Source organism: Impatiens glandulifera, chromosome 7 (assembly GCF_907164915.1).
Source record: "Impatiens glandulifera chromosome 7, dImpGla2.1, whole genome shotgun sequence".
Classification (NCBI taxonomy): domain Eukaryota; kingdom Viridiplantae; phylum Streptophyta; class Magnoliopsida; order Ericales; family Balsaminaceae; genus Impatiens; species Impatiens glandulifera.
Genome location: NC_061868.1, coordinates 32,007,591 through 32,021,637, shown reverse-complemented (window position 1 = coordinate 32,021,637; position 14,047 = coordinate 32,007,591).

Here is a 14,047-nt window from a genome sequence, read left to right as displayed (position 1 = left end):
TGAAAACTAATCATTATATAGCTTGTTTTCAAGTTATATCACAAAGATTTTCTATGGCCTAAATATGATGGGAATATTTGAGGTATTATAGAATAAATGGTGGCAATAAATATATATAACTTTAATTTATGGGTCATATAAATATATAAATTATTTATAAATTATATATATATATATATATATATATATATATATTTATATATATTTTATAGTTAGAATGAAAATAAAAAAAAAATTAAGAAAAAAATTGGATTGAATTTAAAGAAAATGAAGAGTAAAATAATATGTAAGACAAATAAAAGTTTGATTAAAAAAGATTAGGGGAGAGTAAAATATAAAAAATAAAAATAATTTATAAGATAAAAAATACTCTAAATTATAAAAATACTTTAATAATTGTATCAAATGAAATTATAAAGTAACTATTTATACACAATACAACCTCTCTTCTTTACCTAAATAATTTTAGATAATCAAAGAAACTTAATATAGAGCTCTCTTATATCTAATGCCCATATATATATATATATATATATATATATATATATATATATATATATATATATATATATATATATATATATATATATATATATATATATATATATATATATATATATATATATATATATATTATATAATATTTGAATTCAAAATCAAGTTATTCTACTATGAAGCTCAATCAAATTTAGAGTAAATCTCAATAAAATTTAAAATTGTTAGATTTTCTTCTTTAATTTTTTTTTATAAATTTATCTTATTATTTAATATCTAGATTCTCATTTGTTGTTTTAATTTTTTAGATGTTATTTTATATTATTTATAAATTAATGAGAAATAATTCTTAAAAAAAAAAGAAAAAAAAAAAAGTTATCATCCACCCATTGTATATGCTGTTTGTTAGAATATAGCATTTTTGGGCAAATGTAGAATGTTTTTGGATGAGTATTTGTTTTATTTAATCATTTGGGCCTTTCATTTTAGAAAACATTGGGCCTTGCACCTATAAACCATTTTTTACTGAGAAACAATTCACATATTTACAAAGTGTTTTATTTGTCATGTTCAGTGTCATGTACAATGATTTGTTCTGAAATATGTTAAATTTTTATAATTTTATGATTGTAACATTTTATAAATTATTTTAATTTTATAAAAATAAAATAAATTTATATATAAGGAGTGATAGCTAATAGGGGGAGAAATTTGGGGAGATAATAAAGTGAAATCACCTTATTGGAAAAAGAAAAAAAAAAGTGAAGAAAGTAATTTTTTTTTAGCTAATTAGATTGTTCTCATTCCCTACACTAATCATTTGTCTTTATATATATAATACAATATAAGTAAATAATATTGAAATAAACTTTTACGCAATAACCGTAGTACTACATATAATAATAATGTTTTAGAAAATATATTAAAGAAAAAAAAAACAAATTAAAGAAGACAATGTGGTATTTTGTTTTGAATTTTCTACCCAATGAAGGAGCGAGCGACAATAAGGGCAAATCTTATTAGTGTCCATTTGGAGACTATTCTCAAAGAGAGGCGAACATTACTTTATTGGTGGGTTTGAGATCGGAGATTACAAGTCTTGTTCCCGTCCCATTACGTCATAATTAATAATCAAACTTAAATTATAAATATAACATCATAAATACTAAAATAAAATAATTCAAACAAAAATTAGAACTTAAAAAATATTAAAATAAAATAAACTATTTGTAACATAACTATACCATCAAAATATTAAATATCAAACATTTATTTTTATATTGAATAAATTACCTGATAGAACTAAAATATTAAACGTTTTTATTATATGAAGTTCGAACTTTGATGTGAGGCATATGGGACTCGAACTATTAAAGCTTTGACCATTTAGAGTTTTTAACTATACAAATTACACTAGTGAGAAAATTACTATTAAAGACGACGAAAGCCGTCATTAAAAGGCATATTGCCGACGTTAATACTTATTAATGTCGGCGAACAAAGTTGTCGTTCGTCGACGCTACAAAAGTCGACGTTAAAAATTTTGATCTTTAACCACAGCGTTAGGTGGTGAAAGTTGGCGTTGATATTCATCACAAATAACCAAGACTTTAGGATAATGATTAATATCAACGTTCACTTTCTCCTAACGCCGACGTTGATAATGATTAATATCAATGTCGGCTTCCTCCTAACACCGACGTTGATAATGATTAATATAAATGTCGGCTTTCTCCTAACGCCGACGTTCATAATTGTTACTCTTATGTTGTTTTTGCATTTATGGTTCTCTTATTAATGTCGGTAATTCTCAACGCCGACGTTAATATCCTCACGTATCAACGTCGACACTCCCTTAACGCCGACGTTAATAATTGTTGCTCTCGGGTGTTTGTTTTAAACTTTACAAAAAACTTGTTTCAAATGTTGTTTACGCAAAAAAAGACCATTAATATCAAATTCAATTCCAAATTTAACAAAAATATCAAATCGTAATAAAAAACCTCAAATCAAATCGTATGTGAATCTATTAATGATTGGGGGAAGGAGGGGGAATCCTAGACATAAGCGCCTTTAAAGCCTCTTTTTGTGCACGCACCTGCGCTTATAGAGCGCCATGTCGTGCGTTCTGATCTGCTATCAATTGCTCCTGTATAGTTGTCTACTCTCTAATCCCCTACTCATGTGCCTCCTGATGTGCTTTCTAATTTGCGCGCATCTTCTCCATCTCTTCTCGCATGATCTTATTCTTCTCCATCAGAGTTTGTTGTGACACACGTGAGTTGATGCTAGAGTAAGATCCCCCTTGATCGGGTCTAAAGTGAGTGAGACGTATTCCCGATCATATCCCGGTCACCCTCCCGTGTCCCTATCGTCCCAAAGTAGACTCAAACACCTCGAGCGACGACAAATTAGGGTTTGCTTCTAGCCACTTGTGCATCACAGTTTACAATCATTTACAACATTAATGTTAGTAATTCTAAACTTAGACATGCAAACTAAAATGATAGAAATGATAACAACTTACGACAGCCAGCTGAACTAGCAAATAAGGCTCGTGAGTCGGATCATCGATAGTCGCTCTCCTAGTGTATTTGTAGAAAGAAATCTGCTTGACTAGGAGGATGTCCCATCTCCCTCTTCTGTACAAATAACATACATATATCATATGTTAAATATTATGATAGTTGAATACTCTTACTAAAATTACCATATTTTGCTCTTTCTGCAAAAATGGTTTACTGCCAGTGTGGTGGGGGTACATCAATTTCGATCTGTTGTCAGCGCTGATCTTACTTTTCTTTCTTGCAAGTATAAGATGGTAGTTGTTAGTTAATAGTCGATCTTAGTGTATATAATATAATAATATATTATATTGATATATTGTTATATTATATTCTATAATATAATATATTATATTCTTTAATATATTATATTATATTTTCCTTTATATTGCATATTCCATAATATATTATATTATATTTTTTTTATATTGTTAATGTAACTCAAGTATAAATACCTTCATTATATTGAATAAAGAAGTACACTATTATTCTCTTTCTCTTAATCTTCTTACATGGTATCAGAGCTTAGGCTCTAGGTTTTATAGTTGTTTAAGGTTTGTGTATTTATTTTTGAATATTGATGTTAATATTGATTCAATTTTAATGAATAAGTCTTCCAAACTTGCATTCTCTATCGTTGCTGTTGTCACAGGTAATTCATTAGAGAACAATTTTTCCAAATTTTCTCTTATAGACATTCAATCACTCTTACAAAAACTTCAATCAAATCATGGTACTACATCTTCTCCATTCCTATCTCCTTCAGTGTTATCTACTACACCAGGTACTTCTATCTCATGGTTTTTTTATTCAGGATGTTGTAATCATATGGCTTCTGAATCATTTTTTCTCACATTCACTAGAAAGCCTATTATTCCGTATGTTGTTCATATTACTGATAATACTATTTTGAATGTTAAAACTATTGGTACCGCTCAAACTTCTATATTGTCCTTACCTGAAACATTTTTTGTTCCAAAACTTTCGTTAAATCTTATTTCTGTTGGACAACTATGTGATCTCGGTTTTAACATAACTTTTTCGAGTAATGGTTGTGTTGTGCAATATCCTTAAACAAATAAAATCATTGGAACGGGACGTAAGGTTGGACGATTCTTTGAACTCACTTCTTTATCTCTTCCATCACAATATTTTGTTGAAGTTATCACTTCTCAAATTTGGTACTCTCGATTAGGTCACCCTTTTAAAGATTGTTTAAGTTCTTTAATTTATAGTGGTTCTTTAGGCCCTATTAAGACTGAAACTTTTGATTGTGTTTCTTGTGAACTTTCTAAAGGACACGCTTTACCTTTTTTTTCCTAATGATTCTAATTCCTTAGCACCTTTTGATATGATTACTCTGATATTTGGGGTCCTGCACCACATAATACTATGAGTGGTTTAAAATATTATGTGATATTTATTGACGATTTTTCTCGTTATACATGGATCTATTTCATGCGTAATAGGTCTGAATTGTCCTCAATTTACATTCTGTTTGCTAATATGATTCAAACTCAATTTTCCTCCAAAATTAAATTCTCGCGCACTGATTATAATATGGAATACAAAGACACAAAATTCATAGAGTTTCTAGAACAAGAGGGCACAATTATTCAAAGATCTTGTCCTCGATATTCTCAGCAACATGGTCGGGGAGAACGAAACCATAGACACATTCTTAATGTTGTTCGAGCCTTTCTCATCTCGTCTTCTTGTCTCGATAACTTTTGGGATAAGCAACTTTCACTGTTGTTTATACTATCAATTGCATCCTTCTCCTGTCATGGGTAACATCTCTCCTTTTGAACGTCTTTTTCATCGAGCTCCAAATTATCAAACTCTCAAAGTTTTTAGATGTGTTTGTTTTGTTTTATTACAACCTCATGAATACAATAAATTAGAACCTCGAATTCGATTATGTTGTTTCTTAGGTTATGGAATCGAACACAAAGGATACAAGTGTTAAGATCCATTGTCTCAACGTCTTCGTATCTCTCGTCATGTATCATTTTGGGAACATAAAATGTTTTCAATTATATCTAAATTTAGAGTCAATGAACCTCCTACTCAATTTTTTTGTGATCCTACAATACCTTGTTTCTTGACATTTCTTGTGTAGGACCATTTAACAACTCATGCGACTCAACTCCATCTACATTTCCCATATCGACATCTTCTCAATCTCAAAATCCAGCACATACCTCATTTGATCATATCATTCAAGAATCTTCTTATTTTCCACCACCACCACCACCATCACCATCATCACCACCACCACCACCTCCTCGTCATACCAATCGTGTAAGTCAATCTTCTGTTCGTCTTCATAACTTTCATGTCTACTCAGCTAGTGTATCTCTTTATAAACCTCGTACTTTTTGCGAGGCCAACTCTAACCCTTTATGGCAGCAAGCAATGACAGAATAATTGCAAGAACTTACCAAGACAAAAACTTGGGACTTGGTTGATTTACCTTCACATAAGTCAATCGTTGGTTGTAAATGGATTTTTAAAACTAAGACACGAGCAGATGGTTCGGTTGAACAATATAAAGCTCGCCTTGTTGCTAAGGGATATACTCAAGAATATGGTATTGATTATAAGGAAACGTTTTCTCCCGTCGCTCGATTGACCTCGGTTCGTAGCCTCGTTGTAGTAACTGCTAGCAAAAGATGGAAACTATTTCAAATGGATATAAAAAATGCATTCCTTAATGGTGAACTAACAAAAGAAGTGTATATGCAATCTCCACTTGGGTATGATCATCCTCCAAATAAAGTTTGTAGACTCCGCAAAGCTCTTTATGGTCTCAAACAAGCTCCTAAGGAGTGGTTCGCCAAATTTAGTTACACCATTGGTAATCTTGGTTTCAAATTTAGCTCTTATGATCATGCATTGTTTTTGCGCAAAACAGATCAAGGTTGTACCTTACTTTTACTTTATGTGGATGACATGATAATTACTGGTGATGACACAAATAGAATTCGCGATCTCAATATTTTTCTACATCAACAATTTGAAATGAAAGATCTTGGACATTTAAGTTATTTCTTGGGACTTGAAATAGCTTCCGACAAGTACGGTTACTAATTATCACAAGCTAAGTACGCAACTGATCTCATATCTCGGGCTAGTATTACTGACATAAAAGTTGTTAACACACTCATTAACTCCACAAAACATTTGACTGCTACTGATGGTACTCCACTAAGTGATGAAACACTTTATCGACAACTAGTTGGTAGTCTTATATATCTTACTGTCACTCGGCCAAATATTGCATATGCTGTTCATATCGTGAGTCAATTTATGTCATCTCCTCGTACAACCTATTTCTCTGATGTTCTTCATATATTACGACACATTAGAGGAACTTTATTTCATGGATTACATTTTGCTCACTCTTCTCCTCTAGAGTTACGAGCATACTTTGATGCTGATTGGGCAGGTCATCCAACTGATCGTCGATCCACTACTGGCTATTGTTTCTTTCTTGGCACATCTCTCATTTCATGGAGAAGTAAGAAACAAACTATTGTTTCTCGTTCTAGTATAGAATCTGAATATCGTGCTCTTGCAGATACTACCTTTAAGCTTCTCTAGCTACAATGGTTACTTCAAGATATGGATGTTCCTTCATCTGTTGCTATTCCACTTTTCTGTGATAATAATAGTGCAATGCAGATTGCTCATACGGATGTATTTCACGAACGTACTAAACATATAGAAATAGATTGTCATCGACACGATATCATGTCGTTATTGGTACCATAAAATTGATTCTCATTTCTTTGCAAGCTCAGATTGCTGACATTTTTACCAAATCTCATCCTTCTCAACGTTTTCAAGATTTAGTCTCCAATCTCAAGATGTTCAATGCTCTTCCACCTTGAGCTTGAGGGAGGGTGTTAGTGTATATAATATAATAATATATTATATTGATATATTATTATATTATATTATATAATATAATATATTATATTCTATAATATAATATATTATATTCTATAATATAATATATTATATTTTCCTTATATTGCATATTCTATAATATATTAAATTATATTTTCCTTATATTGCTAATATAAATCAAGTATAAAGAAGTAAACTATAATATAAATACCTTCACTATATTGAATAAAGAAGTAAACTATTATTCTCTTTCTTTTAATCTTCTTACAATCGAAAAACACATATAATGAAATATAAATGGCTATGTATTATACCTTAAATTCAGGCATGAAGTAGTGATTGTCAAGCAAATAATTCAAATCTTTGTAATAAAATTCCCGAGAAAGGTTTAGTTTGATTATGTCCTCGTCATCAATATATGGGTCGATTTAAGTCCTCTTGTTCACATATCTCAACCTATCCTATGCCTTCTTTTCTTGTGGCATTGTCTTATCTCTATAGGACTCAATGAGAATGTCTGTTGAACTCTCGAAAGGATCCTAAAAAATAACAACATATTTTAGGATTGTGAAAGTTTTAAATTATAAAATAACATGTTAAAAAATATGAAACTCACAGAGATGGACTGCCATATTTGGTTCAATTGGGATTGGGACAAATCAGACTAGTTTTTTAGACGATGTGGCACCAACTCGCCTTTCCGGACAATGCTGCCAATATGGAGAGACCAATAGCGGATGTTATCCCATATAAGCCTTCCATCCAAGTCCCTAAACTCCAACCTTATCTTCTCTTTGGTTCCCATTCTCGCAAGAAAGTGTTTTTGTTCTTCCCCCGTCCCATCCTCGATTAAGACGCTGTTGTAAAATAATATTAAAATAACATTTATTAAAATTTATATAATGATTTAAATATCACTTATAAGTTATTATTAACCACCTGCAATCTCAAAACGGGAGAATCCTCCCCCGGGGTGATAGAATCCTCAAAATGGTGGAATCTGGATCATCCAGTCTCTCAATATCATGAAGCTTTGATCCCATAAATTGCATATGATCATCGGACTCTACATCATATGTACGAGCTCGAAGCTCGGACAAATGTCTCGATAGTGTTCTCTCTCGGATCTCGTCCAAATCTCTTGATAGTGCTTGTTTAGTACTCCATTTAGGTGTCATGATATCTGAAAAAAAAACAAAGTTAAATTTTAAATTAGTAATCATATTTGAAATACATAAATAAAACATGTCTAGATGTTCGAATAATGGGGATTTATCTTTGTGACAATTTTCCATCCATGTATAGATGCCATATCCGTAGCATAAAAAACCTGGTGTGCTTGATTTTTCATTACAATAGTCATGACTTTGAGTTCTTAATGTCTTATTCACATTAACACTTACAAACCCATATTTATCTACTTTCATAACACAATCTTTGAAATGTACATCAAACCATCTACACTCGAAAAGAATTACTCGGGTATCACCAAAGTACTAAACTTCTATGATATCTGTGAGTATTCCGTGGTAATTTATCGTTTCAGCCCCATTATTTCCAACTACACAGACACCACTATTTTGCGTGGTTAACCATTCATCATGCTTCTCGTTGTTGAACTTGTACCCATTTATTTTACAAGAGTTATACGTCTTAGAATAAATTTTCGGGCCACTCCTAAGAATCTTTAGACTCAAAGTTCGATCTAATTCATCATTCAATTGCTCCACTTTCGTCTTGAAAAAACCTATGTACAGTTTATCGCGTTCAAGATTAGAAAGATTGAGTCGCCCTACACCGATCAACTCTTGCATGAATTCGCTACATATCATGAAATTTAATTGTAATTAATTAATTGAAATATTCACACTTAGTCATTAACCAGCTTTTGAATTATTACTTGTAATATTGTTCAACTTCGATACAATTTCTCAAAATGTATACGTGAGCACACTCCCGATCACCCGGTTCATATGTGTAAAGTTTTGCAATTGATAAATCTTCCATTGCCAAGAATATATAAAGTGTTAAAGTTGGTTGTATTGATGTCTCTATTGACTCTCGATCTTCCAAATATCGAGCACATAAACTTATACTCTTGCGCAAAAGGTAATTCTCACTAATTGACTCTTCAGGAAAGTTTTTGTTCTGAAAGTATTTTTTCAAGGTACCCATATATTGTTCGATTGGATATATTTATCGATACTGTACAGGCCCCTAACAAAGCCTTAAAGGCCAATTGTAGAAGGAAATGTACCATGTTATCAAAGAATGAAGGTGGAAATATTTTTTCCAATTTAAAAAGGATTAAAATAGTGTCATCCTGCAACTCTTCCAATTCCTCTTGATTTAAGGATTTTTGACACAACAATCGTAAGAACCTAGACAAGTTCACTAGAGCATCGTACACATCATCCGGAAGTAAAGCACGTATGACAAGAGGAATCAAATACTGTAATAGGATGTGACAATCGTGACTCATCAATCTGAATATTTTCTTATCAATTACGTTTCACACCCTCCAATATTAGAATAAAACCCTTCTAGTATTTTTACATCTTTAAGAAACATACATAATTGTTTCTTCTGATCTGAGGAAAGTGCGCATGTGGCTGTCGGACATTGAAGAACACCATTTACCTCAACGGAATGTAATTAATGCTTTATGTTCAATAATTCCAAATCTTTACAAGCTTTAAGTCCATCCTTCATTTTTTCATTGAAATCTATTATAGTGCCCAACACGCTATCACAAATGTTTTTCTCAATATTCATCACATCCAAATTATGCCTCAATAACAACGTTTCCTAGTATGGTAGTTCAAAAATTTTGTTGAGTTTATTCCAATTATCACCCGAGATTCATGATTAACTTTTACCTTCTTGGGAAGGTATTTAGTCAAACATATGCCTTTCAAATCTCTTGTTGTATTAATAATTGGGTTCCACACAAAAGATTAAGTGGCGGTCTTAACTCTATATTACCGTCAAAATAATCTTTTTCCTTGCGCCAACGATGAGAAGGTGGAATAATCCGTTAATGACTCATGTAACACTCTTTCTTGTAGTGTACCAATCTCATTGAAGATGTATCCTTATTACAATACAAACATGCAAGTTTTCCCTTCGTACCTATCTAGATAAAATTGCATATGCCGGGAAATCATTAATAGTCCACAACATAGTTTCCCACATATTGAAATGTTCTTTACGGCTTGCGTCGAAAGTCTTAAAACCGGTATGCCACAACTCTTTTAACTCGTCAATCAATGGCTAAAGAAACACGTTAATTGAATCCCGAGACTTTTTGGTTCGGGTTATAACATGGAAAGAATGAAATTATTTTTATCCATACAAATTGTAAGAGAGGCGTTGTTAGGGATAATAACATCAAGCCAAATACTTTAAGAAGTCTTTCCATTTGCAAAAGGTTGGAATCCATCACTTGCAAGAGAAATTCTTATATTCCAAGGCTCGGAGGATAAATCTTTGAACTTTTTATCGAAGGACGTCCATGTGATTAAAATAGTTGGATTTCTTAAGACTTCATCTTCAACATTATTATTATTTTTATGTCAAGTCATCCGTGGAGCGGTTTTAGAGCACATGTACAACCTTTGAAATCTCTTTGTAAGTGAGAAATATTGTAAAATTTTATTTGGAATGAACTTCTCATTCACCTTTTTCCGAAGCGTACCACTTGATTGGTTGATCTTCCATCTAGACACACCACAAACTTTATACTCTTCCAAATCTTTATCTTCTTTACGGAATAGTATACAATCATTCTTACAAGAATCAATTTTGTCATACGATAAACTGATGTTAGTAATAAATTTCTTGTACTCATAGTATGAACTAGGCAACTCAGAATTAGCTGGTAATATTTCCTCTTTGAGCAATTTCAATAACAAACCGAATGACGTGTTGGTCCATTGACCAACATTTTTTATATTGAGTAATTTCAGTATGGTAGAGACTTTTGAAATTCGGGATTCTTCGTACAATAGAAATTTTGAATCATCCAACAACCTGTTGAATGCCTTAGCATCGTCAATAGGGCGTTCATTATTTGAGGTTTCAGTAGTTGAATATAAATAATTTATGATGTCTTCCATAAATTGATCATTATCTTGATTAATTTATTCGATCATTTCTTCATTAACGACATTATATCCTACTCCACCCTGATATTCATATCGAAGTTCATCTAATTCGTCATCTTCATCATCTTAATCATCACCGTCGACCCTTACATTCGAAAATCTTCTTTCTTCTGACAGTACCAAAAATTGTAATTTTAAGGATTTCAAACACAATTAGATTATCTCCCACCAATGTTCTATTCTTGTAGGTTCGATTTACACATTTTACACACAGGAAAGCAATTAAAGTTCTGTTAGTCGACGTTAATATTTATTTAATGATTATCGCCGATTTTAATGTGTATTAACCAAGAAAACATTTCATTTTCCAGTAGGTTCACATTATTAACGTCGGTTTTAGGAGGTAGTTGATGTTAATAAATATACACATTAACCATGGCGTTAGGTAAAGCCCACGTTAATATGTATTAACGAAGAAAACATTTTATTTTCCAATAGGTTTAGATAATTAACGTCGACTTTAGGAGGTAACCGACGTTAATAAATATACACATTAACCACGAGTTTACCTAATGTCGTGGTTAATGTGTATTCACCAAGAAAATGTTTCGTTTTGCAATAGGTTCACATTATTAATGTTGGCTACCTCCTACAGACGACGTTAATAAATATACACATTAACCACAACTTTAGATAAAGTCGACGTTAATGTGAATACATTATACACGATATTAAGGATAATCGACGTTAATAAATGTTTTATTAAGGAAATATTTTCATACTACAAAGTCTAATGAGAATTTAATGAAAATTCAATTCATTCTAACTATAGAAATTTGATAAATATTGAAAAATTGTGACATCATATAATGTTTATTATTTGTAAAAGGTCACACAAGATTATATCTTATGAATCAAAAAAAGATTCATTGAATCCTACACCATACCATATATTTTTTTTTCTTATTAATATGTGTTTTACAAAAAAATCAACCTCCAAACGTGTAACACTGTATTCTTCCATAGCATTTCTCAAAATCAAACCAAACGAACACAAATGTGATGACTTATATATAGTCATTAGAAACTCTTTCAGTTCCAACATTTAGTGAAAAAATGATGATGATCTAAGCAATGTAGTGAATTAAAGAACTCTATATGTCGATAATATATATATATATAATCAAGTAATTAAATAATTAAACTACATTGATATTGAACATCTTGAATAGACAATCAGGCTCATCTAAAATATATTCATTTTTAATTTTTTAAAGAACTGAAGATGGAGATATCTCAGACAAGATTGATGATCATTGAAAAAATTCCTTAAGGAGAAGCGGTTTCATCAATAGACAATCAGACTCTTCTTGAAAAACTTCATCTTTAATTAATCATTCTAACTAATTAAAAATGAAAATTCGAAGAAGATATTGATGATCATTGAGAAAATTCTATAAGAAATGTGCTAAGTGATTGTAGGAATTGGTTTCTCTCATTGTGACCTTCAACCAATTAACTTCTAACCAATATGCAATCGGGTTCTTCTTAGATATCTTCAATTTTCTTATAACAAATTAAAGAATATCTCAAATGAACCCATATTGCAAATTAGTTTGAAGAAAATCAGTAGTTTATGAGAAATGGTTTCATCAATAGACAATCAGACTCTTCTTGGAAATCTCCATCCTTCATTAATCATTCTAACTCTCTAATGATGATGAAGATGCCCAAGAAGATATTGACGATCATTGAGAAAATTCTGTAAGAAGTTGTTAAGTGACTACAGGAATTGGTTTCTCCTTGTGATCTTGAACCAATGAGCTTCTAATCAATATACAATCGGGTCCAATTCTTAGATATCTTCAATTTCTTTTAACAAATTGAAGAATATCTCAAATGATCGAACCCAGATTACATATTGGTTTGAAGGAAATTAGTAGTTTAGGAGAATTTATCTCAAATTCTTTATGGAGAGAAATGAAAACATTCTATATATAGGCCTAAAAAATGATTTGGCAAAATTATCAACGACGACATTTGTAGATGAGTCGTTAATAATCTGAATATTGATTATTAAGGACGGCGTTAGCTTAAATCCATGGTTAATAAAAAGATTATTAACCACGACTTTATGCTAACACCGTCCTTAATAATCAATATTCACAAATTTATTAGTGGACGATTGTTAGGGACAACATTATCATAAAGTCGTGGTGAATAATCTTTTAATTAACCATGGCTTTATGCTAACATCGTCCTTAATAATCAATATTCGAGAATTTCCGTGGTTAATAAAAAGATTATTAACCACGGCTTTATGATAACGTCGTCCCTAATAGTTTTGAAATATTAACCACGGTGTTATGTTATCGCCGTGACTGATATTATTGATTATTAGCCACATAATTATATTATCGCTGTGGCTATTAATATTTTCTAAAATTGGCGGAAAAGTGCAGAGAAAAATGACTAAAGCGCGCTTCACTTTATACTTCACTCGATAGTGTTGCTTCCTTTCTATTAACAATGTTAATACAACTAAAGCGCGCTTCAGTTGTATTTAGAGCGTCAATACAAGTGAAGCACACTTCACTCGAGAGCGCTTCACTTTTATTGACACTCTAAATATATAAAAAATATATATATAAATTTTAAATACTAAATATAAATAATATTAGTTGAGATCAATGGACATAAATATAAATAAATTAATAAAACATTTTATTATAAGTAATGAACATAAGAAAAGTATTATAAACTAAATATATATAATATTATATACTAAACAATTTTATAAAGAAAATATTTTGTTTTAATATCAAACCAGTTAATTATAATTATTATAAACAAATCAAATATACTTTTTAATAAATAAAAATAATTCTTATATTTCGCATTGAATTAATATATTTAACCCATTTTATTTTGTATTGTTTATATTATCTTTATTTAAAATGAACTATG